Below are 10,302 nucleotides of genomic sequence, written 5' to 3' on the forward strand. Positions count from 1 at the left end.
AGGTACACTTAGCCCAATGAAGAGAAGGACTTGGGGGTGACATGATAGCAGCCTTTCAATATTTGAGGGGCTGCCACAAAGAAGATTGGGTAAACCAGGGGTGAAATTCAGCAGGTTCTGACAGGTTCTGGAGAACTGGTAGCGGGGGCATTTTGAGTAGTTCGGAGAACCGACAAATATCATATCTGGCTGGCCCCAGAGTGGGGTGGGAATGGGGTTTTTGCAGTATCCTTCCCCTGGAGTGGGGAATTGTGCCCCGCATAATTACACGCCCTGAGAGTGAATCCTTCTGCTGGTGGGTGAGCGTGGGGGAGGGGGAAAGCCAGGGGAGGGACCATTCTGGTACTGCCCCCCCAGAAGCCCCGGTACGGGAAGACACGCTAAATTCTTTCAACTGGTACGTTCCTACCGGACAGGACTGGCTGAAACCCACCTCTGCTTCCAACTCTATGAGCCTATGTTCTGACCACTGTCTTTTCCCATTTCTGAGTGGTAAAAGGGGAATGAAAAGAGTTTGTTAGAGATGGAGAACCTTCAGTATTCAACATTCTCTCCCACACAATATTGCTAATATTGTTGTTATTGTTGTTTGTTGTTGTTGTTTATTGGTCTTGTATGCCGCCCACTCCCGAAGGACTCCGGGTGGCTTACAATAAACAAGGGAAGGGGATAAACACACAAAACAACACTTTAAAATACACAACAGTCACAGTTTCCATGGGGCTGGATATTTCTAGAGCCCCCCGGCCTGCTGGAGCAGCCAGGACTTAACAGCTTTGCGGAAGGCCGGGAGGGTAATAAGGGTCCGGATCTCCATGGGGAGGTCGTTCCAAAGGCCTGGAGCTGCGACAGAGAAGGCTTTCCTTCGGGGAGTCGCCAGCCAACATTGGCTGACAGATGGAACCTGGAGAAGACCTAACCTGTGAGATCTAATCGGTCTATGGGAGGTGATCGGCAGGAGGCAGTCTTTCAGTACCCAGGTCCGATGCCATGTAGGGCTTTATAGGTAACAACCAGCACCTTGAAGCGGGTCTGGAGACTAATGGGTAGCCAGTGCAGCTCGCGGAGGATAGGTGTGAAGTGGGTGTACCTGGGTGCACCCACAATCGCTCGCACGGCTGTGTTCTGGACCAGCTGAAGTCTTCGAACACTCTTCAAGGGCAGCCCCATGTAGAGTGATTATAATAGCGTTAATATTAATATTAACTCAAAGCTATTGCCTGGAACTTTGGACTGGATTTCCATATATCTTTAGAAGAAAAGCTGCACTATTTTCATTAGATCTGAGGCAGAGCTATTCAGGAGGGAAGAATGAAACTTGAAAAGACATTTTCCAGTAGTTAAAACTTAATTGCAACACCCTAGGGAAGCAAATCACAAAGAAAAATAGGACCTCTTTGGAAAGATTGGAGCAGAATAATCAGTATAGCTGGTTAAATGGAATTGGCCATGGACAATGTCAATTGGAAAGAACTATCTGATAAATATATTTTGCATCCCTTTACTGCCGCGGTGGTGCAGTGGTTAGAATGCAGTACTGCAGGCTACTTCTGCTGACTGGCAACTGCCTGCAATTTGGCAGCTCAAATCTCACCAGGTTCAAGGTTGACTCAGCCTTCCATTCTTCCGAAGTCAGTAAAATGAGGACCCAAATGGCTGGGGACAATATGCTGACTCTGTAAACTGCTTAGAGAGGGCTGTAAAGTACTGTAAAGTCATATATAAGTCTAAGTGCTATTGCTATTGCTAACATTACCAAAATATGGATAATTAAGTTTATGCAGGGGTGAGCCACCTACAATCTGAGGATTGCATGTAGTCTAATTTTTCTGGAATGCTTGGAACCTATTTGAAAATTTTTGTTGAAATTTTGAAACACAATATTCTGCTATTTTTTTATTGAAAACTTTAAAAAAGCTTTTACAAATATTTACCTCCCCTCCCCCACCCTCCCCCCCGAACCCCCCCCCCCAACCTCCCCCCCCGACTTCCCAGAACAAATACAGGGTATAAATCTTTAACAAAGATATTCTAAGATAAACTTAAAAAAAAGTTAGTATCATCTTTCATTAGAGCTTTAACTCCTCTTTGCTAGGCTAGCTCTAAACAGATTATATCATTCCTTGGTTCTTCAGTCATAAGCTAGCCCCATATTTATTTTGAGTATAGTCAATCCATCTTCTCCATTCCAGTTTATATTTCTCATTTGAGTGGTCCTTAAGATATGCTGATATTTTAGCCATCTCTGCTAGGTTTGTTACTTTTAATGTCCATTCTTGAATAGTAGGCAAATTTTCCTTCTTCCTGTATTGCGCCACCAACAGTCTTGCTGCCGTTATTAAGTACAAAATCAAGTTAATCTCTATAACAGTACAATCAGTAGTTATACCTAACAGGAATAACTGAGGGATAAACTTTATCCTCTTTTTAAGAACATTTTGCATAATCCACCATATTTTTATCCAAAATGCTTTAACCTTTTTACAAGTCCACCATATATGGTAATATGTAGCATTAACACAATCACATCTCCAGCATTTAGTATATTTTGCCATTTTGAAGCAGGAACACACACAGAGAGTAGAATTCACTCTTCAAAGCAGGCCTAAGATATCTTAGAATAAAGCAAGGAAATCTGCAAAAGTCTCCCCCACATCCCAGGAAATTCTCTGAGTACCGCTTGTGTTCTGCTCAAAAGGCCTTAGCTTCCCCAACAGAAATGGGAAAGTTGCCCAATGCTGCTCTTTCCAAATCAAGAACAAAGAGAAAAATGTTGTTCCCTTGAAAAAAAATTCCCATTAGTTGTCTTTGAAATAATTCTAAATCACAACACTTGATTGCCATTTAAAATATTGCATTGCTAAGTCGATAGTGGATTAAACCTTGGATCAATCTTGGATTAAAATCAAAGTCCAATTCAAATAATCATTGTGTTCCTTGTAGCCAAAAAGAAGGACAGGAAGACATTAATGTTTCACAAAGTTGAGAAGTCTCTAGTCCTAAATCAGTCTATTGTCATTGTGACTGATGTCTATTCATAGCTTTATCCCCCATGATAGATCCTTCTAGCTTTTCCTTGTTCAGATTGGGAAGAGCTAGAGGTTACAACTGGGAAACATTAATTATTATGAGCTGTAGTGGTGCAGTGGTTAGAGTGCAGTACTTCAGGCTACTTCTGCTGCCTGCTGGCTGCCCGCAGCTTGGCAGGTCAAGTTGCACCAGGCTCAAAGTTGACTCAGACTTCCATCCTTCTGAGGTGGGTAAAATGAAGACCCAAATATTACCCATATTTTGGTAATTTTAACAATAGTAATGGCACTTAGACTTATATACCACTTTACCCTTGGATGAACTTAGAGAAGGCTGTAAAGCACTGTGAAGTGATATATAAGTCTAAGTGCTGTTGCTATTACTATTATTGCCAACTTCAGATGTTCAAGTAATAATGAAGACTGTAAAGTTAAAATCAAAGAGGGAAAGAACACTATTGGGTGATTGTATCCTCAAAGAATTTAGCAAATGAATCACAGTGCTCAGTTGGATCAATGACTTCTACCTGTAAGGGACAAGCTATTCTGCAAACAGCTTCTGGATAAGAATCTGCAGACATAAAGTGTAACGCATTAAAATAAAAACAATTTAAATTTCAAGTATCACATTTAACATTACAGTGTTGATGCCTTTAACACAACGTGTTGCATACTTTATTACAGTGCAATTTGGAAAGATGCCTATCACATGTCATGGCAAGTAGAATTATGAAAAGTACACAAAAATAAAAGTAGTGATCAAAAGAAAGTAAATATGTAACATAGCCAAAACAATTTTATAGAATCATTTACAGTATAACTTGCCATACATTTCTGTCTTTGCAAACAAACTTTTCCTCCACCAGGTTCCTCCATTGATTCATAAGCTGCCTTTTGTTTTTTCAACTTCTCACCTTTCTGATGAGCTCCATCCTGTCATGACTAAGTTTTTCCCTTCCATCCATTCTTCCTTTTTATATTTACTTTGCGATTTGATCTTCATTCGTTAAATTTGACATATTGAACCCTACTCAATGTACTTCTGTCAGCTGAGTCATTCTGTTTTGTATATTTTCTTCATCCCCTTCTTTTTTGGATGATAACTTTTCTTATTTCATCACACAGGACCCCATTCATACTGCATTCAATTTCTCCTGGCATAGCCAACTCTCACTTTTGCATGGCAAAGTTGGCCAAAACAGTTGTTAGGTTTAGCCATTTTCATTTATTTTAACAAGCTTTCCTTTCTTAAAAAGACCACACACTACTCATTATCTTGTATTAACATTTGCACATCTTATAATTTTTCCTGCCATTTCCCCATCTTTAATATGCACTTCTCTAGAGTACATACTGTACATTCAGCTGTTCTGTTCCAGTTTTATACTATTTATGTATAGTTTTCAGTTGTTCACTCCATTGTGAATAATTGAAATCCTTTCATACTCCTGCACCATTCAAAGGGTGTTCATCCCAAAGTGCACAGCTAAATGTCATGGTTGTCCCAAAGACAATGGTTTGCCACAAGTCATCAGCATCATCCTTCTCCTCATCAATCTTCTTCTTCTTCTTCTTCTTCTTCTTCTTCTTCTTCTTCTTCTTCTTCCTCTTCCTCTTCCTCTTCCTCTTCCTCTTCTTCTTCTTCTTGTATTATTCCCACAGATACAGGGTCTGCTTTTCAGATTGATGAATGCCATCTTGCATGATCAAATGCAGCATCCAAGTCCAGCAGGCAATTTTCAATAAATGCAGAAGCATTTATTGTTTCTTGCCATCTTTGCTTTGGCTTTCTATGTGAGTGCTTGCCATCTGTATTAGTGTAAGGCAATGCAGGCAATGGTGTGAGGTGCTGCTTGTATGACATGGCCATACCATTCTAGGCATTTCTCCTGCATTTTCTCAGATATTGGTGCAATGTCCATTTGCTGCCATACTGTGTCATTGCTGACATGTTCAAGACAAGAAACACCTAATGAGCAATGGAGTCATGGCATATAAAGAGCGCTCAGCGCATTTGATGGTTGGCTCAATGCCATACAAAGCTACTGGGTGTACCATAGTTTTATATACCTCTGATTTTAGATAGACTGGTATATGTCAATCACAGAACACTTTACTCATCTCCTTCCATCCTAGCCATGCCACTTTTGCATACACTCCGACCTTAATGCTGCCGTCACTTTGTACATGGCATCCTAAGTAACCGAAGGTGTTGGTCTTCACCAGATCTTCATTGCTGACTGGCATGGTGGAGGTGCTCATGTTGAGGAGTAGCCCAAATTGGCAAAGGTGGTTGTTCCATGTTTGTACATATTGCTACAGTTCTTCTTTAGTGGCAGCTGGGCATAACATTATCGGCATACAGTAAGATCCAGGGGATCTTACTGTATCCAGGAGATCTTACTGTATCCAGGGGATCTTACTGTATCCAGGGGATCTTACTGTATCCAGGGGATCTTACTGTATCCAGGGGATCTTACTGTAGCCGCCCTGAGTCTCTCTCTCGAGTGGGCGGCATACAAATCCTAATAAATGTTAACGTAAATATAAATGGATGTCTTGTTGCAGTTCTTTCATGAGAGTATCCATGACGAGAATGAACAGCAATGGTGAGCTCCTTCTTACAATTCAAGGAAATCTATAGAATATTAAGTAGCTTCTTTTGACAATGGACATTATCCAGAGACCTAAATATTCACACATAATAGGTCCAAAATATGACAACTTGAGCCTCATTGTTTGTGCCTTTAGTGGATTGACTATGGATTGATTTGTTCAATGATTCATTCGTTTGTTTGTTTTTCGGCTATCCATGGTATTCTCAGCAGTCTTTTCCAATACTAATGTTCAAAAGCATCACCAATACATCAAATAAGTTTCTTTGGAAGAAAAGAAGTTCTCCATAGTGTGTTTTTTTAACTGCAGTTCAGTCATAACTGCCTTGTTTCTTCAGATATAAATCAGCACGGAACATTAAGCAATTTAGTGCCACATTTTTATATTTGATTTGATTTGTTTATTATTTATAGGCCGCCCTTTTCCCTGAGGGGACTCAGGTCGGCTTACAATTTGTGGGGAGGGGAATACAAGACAAGACATGAGACAATACATAAGTAAAAATAGAACACAACATTCATTCATCATTCGGGTGGGGACGGATTAGAATCTTTATCCCCAGGCCTGACGGGATAGCCAGGCCTTGAGGGCTGTGCGGAAGGTCTGGACGGTGGTGAGGGTGCGAATCTCCATGGGGAGATCGTTCCAAAGGGTCGGAGCTACTACTGAAAAGGCTCTCCTCCGCGTAGTTGCCAGTCGACACTGACTGGCGGATGGAACTCGGAGGAGGCCTAATCTGTGTGATCTAATAGGTCGTAGGGAGGTAATTGGCAGGAGGCAGTCTCTCAAGTACTCAGATCCATTATTATTTCTGTGTTATGCATTGTATCAATAAGGTAGTTAAGATTACTAAAACAATTGTTGCAGATTAAAATGGAGCCGTTCTTCAACTACATTCATGGTATTTGGAATTTATTCTGTCTTTAGGGATCATGAACCTAAATTCTGATAGTTTTCTATAGTTGTGCCACTGAAATTAGACAATGTGGTCACTAAGGCTGATGTAATGGACCCCTCAGTTATTTTTGCTAGGTATAAGTACTGACTTTACAGCGGTAGAGACTAACTTGATCCTGTACTTAATAATGGCAGCAAGACTGTTGGTGGCGCAATACTGGAAGAAGGAAGACCTGCCTACAACTCAAGAATGGACATTGAAAGTTACAAATTTAGCCGAGATGGCTAAAATATCGGCATATCTTAAAGATCACACAAATGAGAGATATAAATGAGACTGGAAAAAATGGATTGACTTATATACAAAATAAATACGGGACCAAGAAATTCCAGTTAGCCTATGCTTAAGATCAGGAATGATTTAAACTGTTTAAAGTTAGCTTAGCAAGAAGAAGCTAAGATCAATGTAGAGATGTTATTAATTTCTTTATTTCTTTTTTCTCAATAGATTTTAGACTGTGTTTGTTAAAAATCTATACCGTGTACGGGTTCTGGGAAGTCGGGGGGGGGGAGGAGGAGGGGGTCGGGGGGAGAGTGGAGGGAGGGGGGATATATATTAGGCTAGACACGATGTTTTAGATCTCAATGCAATGTGACTTCACATGTATACTGTTTTTCTCTAATTTTTCTTTAAAAATAGGATAAGCCAAATACATTAACATACAGTGGAAATACACCGAGGGGAGGGGAGGAGGAAAGAAGAAAGATGGGTAGAGAGGGATGGGAGAGAGGGTGGGGGGGAAGGTGAAAAGGAAGCGGGGGAGCGGATCTGGAGAGAGGAGTGGTAGAGGGCGAGGAGAAGTAGGGTAGAGGGGGATGATGGAGGGAATATAGAAAGTTGGAGGGTGGTGGAAGAAAGAGGTGTATGGAGAATGGAAGAGGTATATTGGGCTTTTATTTTCTGGGCCATTGTCGACAAGAGGAATTGATGCAATTATTGTTTAATACTGTATGGTGTATACATGTGAGTGTATGGAAATGAAAATGAAAATAAAATATACTAAAGGAAAAATAAATAAATAAAAATAAAATAAAAAGGCTGATGTAATGGAATGTGTGGATACCTTGGGGAAGTGGGGAAGAGATGCTGCCTAGGAAACAATCAGACAAGAGAGGCAGGAGGCTCCAATGGCTTATTGATCAGAGAAAGAAATCTAGATAAGACCTGCTTTAATGGATCATTAGATACATTAAGGGAAACAATGGCTCACTGGCTAAGATCCTGAGCTTGTCGATCAGAAGGTCGCATAATGGAGTGAGCTCCTGTTACTTGACCCAGCTTCTGCCAATTTAGCAGTTCAAAAGCATGTAAAAATGCAAGTAGAAAAATGGGGATCATCTTTGGTGGGAAGATAACAGCGTTCTGTGCACCTTCACGGTTTAGTCATGCCAGCCACATGACCATGGAGACGTCTTTGGACAGTGCTGGCTTTTCGACTTTGAAACAGAGATGAGCACCGCCCCCTAGAGTCAGGAACAACTAGCACATATGTGCGAGGGGAACCTTTACCTTTTAATGGATCAAACAATTAAAAGTGATGGTGGGATGTTTGCAGTTTCAGACTTGCAAGATTCTGTTAATGTGGTCTTGCAATAAAGTAGAATTAGTTCATATTGTCATATTTCCTGTCTGGTTTGCCTTGGAAGGATGACAGCTCCAGAGACCATAATAAAGTGTCTGGAGATTGCTTGTGGCTATGAAATCCCACAGTTTGGCCAGCTCTACTGCCAGAAAATATTATTTTCAGATTCTATGTTGGGATGTGTCCTGAATTGTCTTAACAAAATTGAATAAATGACTTGAGTTGTCTTAGCAAAATTGAATAAACAAGGAAAAATAAATAATCCTTTCAATCAAAATTATCTTATTTGTCAAAATGATTCTTAATTCAAAATAAAAATGGATCATTGGGGAATTATTTTCCAATGTTTCTTCTACTTGGCCTCATTTTAGTTTTGATAATATCCCTGGAATTAAACTGGAAATACTGTAAGTGCCATGGAAAACAGATTATTATTTTTTTTTAAAAAAATAGGAGTTTCAACATTTCACTTCTTGTGTTTTGCCAGTACTTTTTTTTTGCAATTCTTGATATGAAATCTGATCAATTTTTCACAGACATTTGAGAAATATATTATTTGGATTGTAATTGCTGTAATAATTTTAAATCGTTTTAATAACAATTATTTTAATTATATTGAAGATACCTTAAAATGGAACGAAGAGAAGTCTTGTGGAACTGAAGAAGTAATCAGCATCTAATAGCCATTCATTCCTTATGAATCATTATAGTAAGTTTAATTTTCAGAGTGATGTGACATTAACAAACAGAACAGTGCATCTTGTTACTCTACAAAATGGATTTATTCAATTTATATAGTTGTCCCTCTCACATAGCAACCCTGAGTAGTTTACATCAGGTAAAAATTATAAAACAGGATATAAAACACAATAGTACATGAAGCAGTTGACACATCTAAATCCCTCTTTGCTTTGATTATTTAGGCCATTCAACTTGTTGCAAACCTTTTCACTACATCTAAAGATTATTTTGATGTAGAAATATTGAACATTTAGCTAGATCATATACTTGGTGGGAAAATACCAACATGTTCAAAAGGTATAGCAAATCAAAGAAATTGTCATGGACAATACAGTGATGGTGAACTTATGGCACACGTGCCACAGGTGGCACGTGACGTGGACCTATTTGTCAGGGCACGCGAGGCGCTGCCCTATCAGCTGACCAGCTGAGTTCACCCTTTTAAAAGCCATTTTTCGCCCTCCCCAGGCACCAGAGGCTTTATAGGATCCTGGGGAGGGTGAAAAGAGCCGCTCCCACCCCCCGGAGGCCCTAAAGAGGCTTCATGAGCTTCCCTGAAGCCGCTGGAGTGCAAAAAAACCGGCCCTATGGGCAAACCGGAAGTTCAGGAGTAGTCAGAGGGTCGTTTTGACTGCTCCGGAGACTTCAGAGAAGCCTCCTGAAGGCCCCTGAAGCCTTCAGAGGGCTTCCGGGAGGGAGGGAGAGGCTGTTTTCACTCTCCCCAGTCTCCTATAAAGCCTCTGGAACCTGGGGAGGGTGAAAAAAGCATGCAAAAATGAGGGGAGCACCTGTAGGGCATGCATGCACACTGGGGGGGGGATCACACATTGCATTATGTGTTGCATTGCACACAACCCCCCCACACTCCCCCCACTTATGGCACACGAGCCAAAAAAGGTTGGCCATCGCTGGGCTAATGCATCTATCATGAACTCTGAAAAAAAAAAGCAAGCAAAAATATGGCAAATAAAACCACCAAAGTGAAACAGCCACAGTGATTAATACATACATTAAAAGAATGAAACTGTACTAGAAGATGCTTGATCTAATGTAATGTTGGTCTTATACCTATGGAAGAAATGGTAGAAATCATATTCATATTCCCCCAAATCATATTGTTATTGGAGGAAAAACCATAAATAGTGAACATCAAAAACAAGAATAAAGAATTTGGGAACTTGCAGATATTATTATACTCCAAGTAAGAGTGGTCCTGACCAATGTTCCCTCTAAGATGCGCGGCCGCACGGACGCACACGTGACAACAAAACACCGCGCAGCAGTTTCCAACTGCTGCCCAGTGGTTTTTGTGAGAGGCCTTCCAGGATAATAGGAGAGGAGAGCCAGCCTGGAGACAGCACAGCAATTTGTTCTAG

This window comes from Thamnophis sirtalis, unplaced genomic scaffold, assembly GCF_051295495.1.
Source record: "Thamnophis sirtalis isolate CommonGarterSnake01/CBP01778 unplaced genomic scaffold, rThaSir2_p1.2 scaffold_1, whole genome shotgun sequence".
Lineage (NCBI taxonomy): Eukaryota > Metazoa > Chordata > Lepidosauria > Squamata > Natricidae > Thamnophis > Thamnophis sirtalis.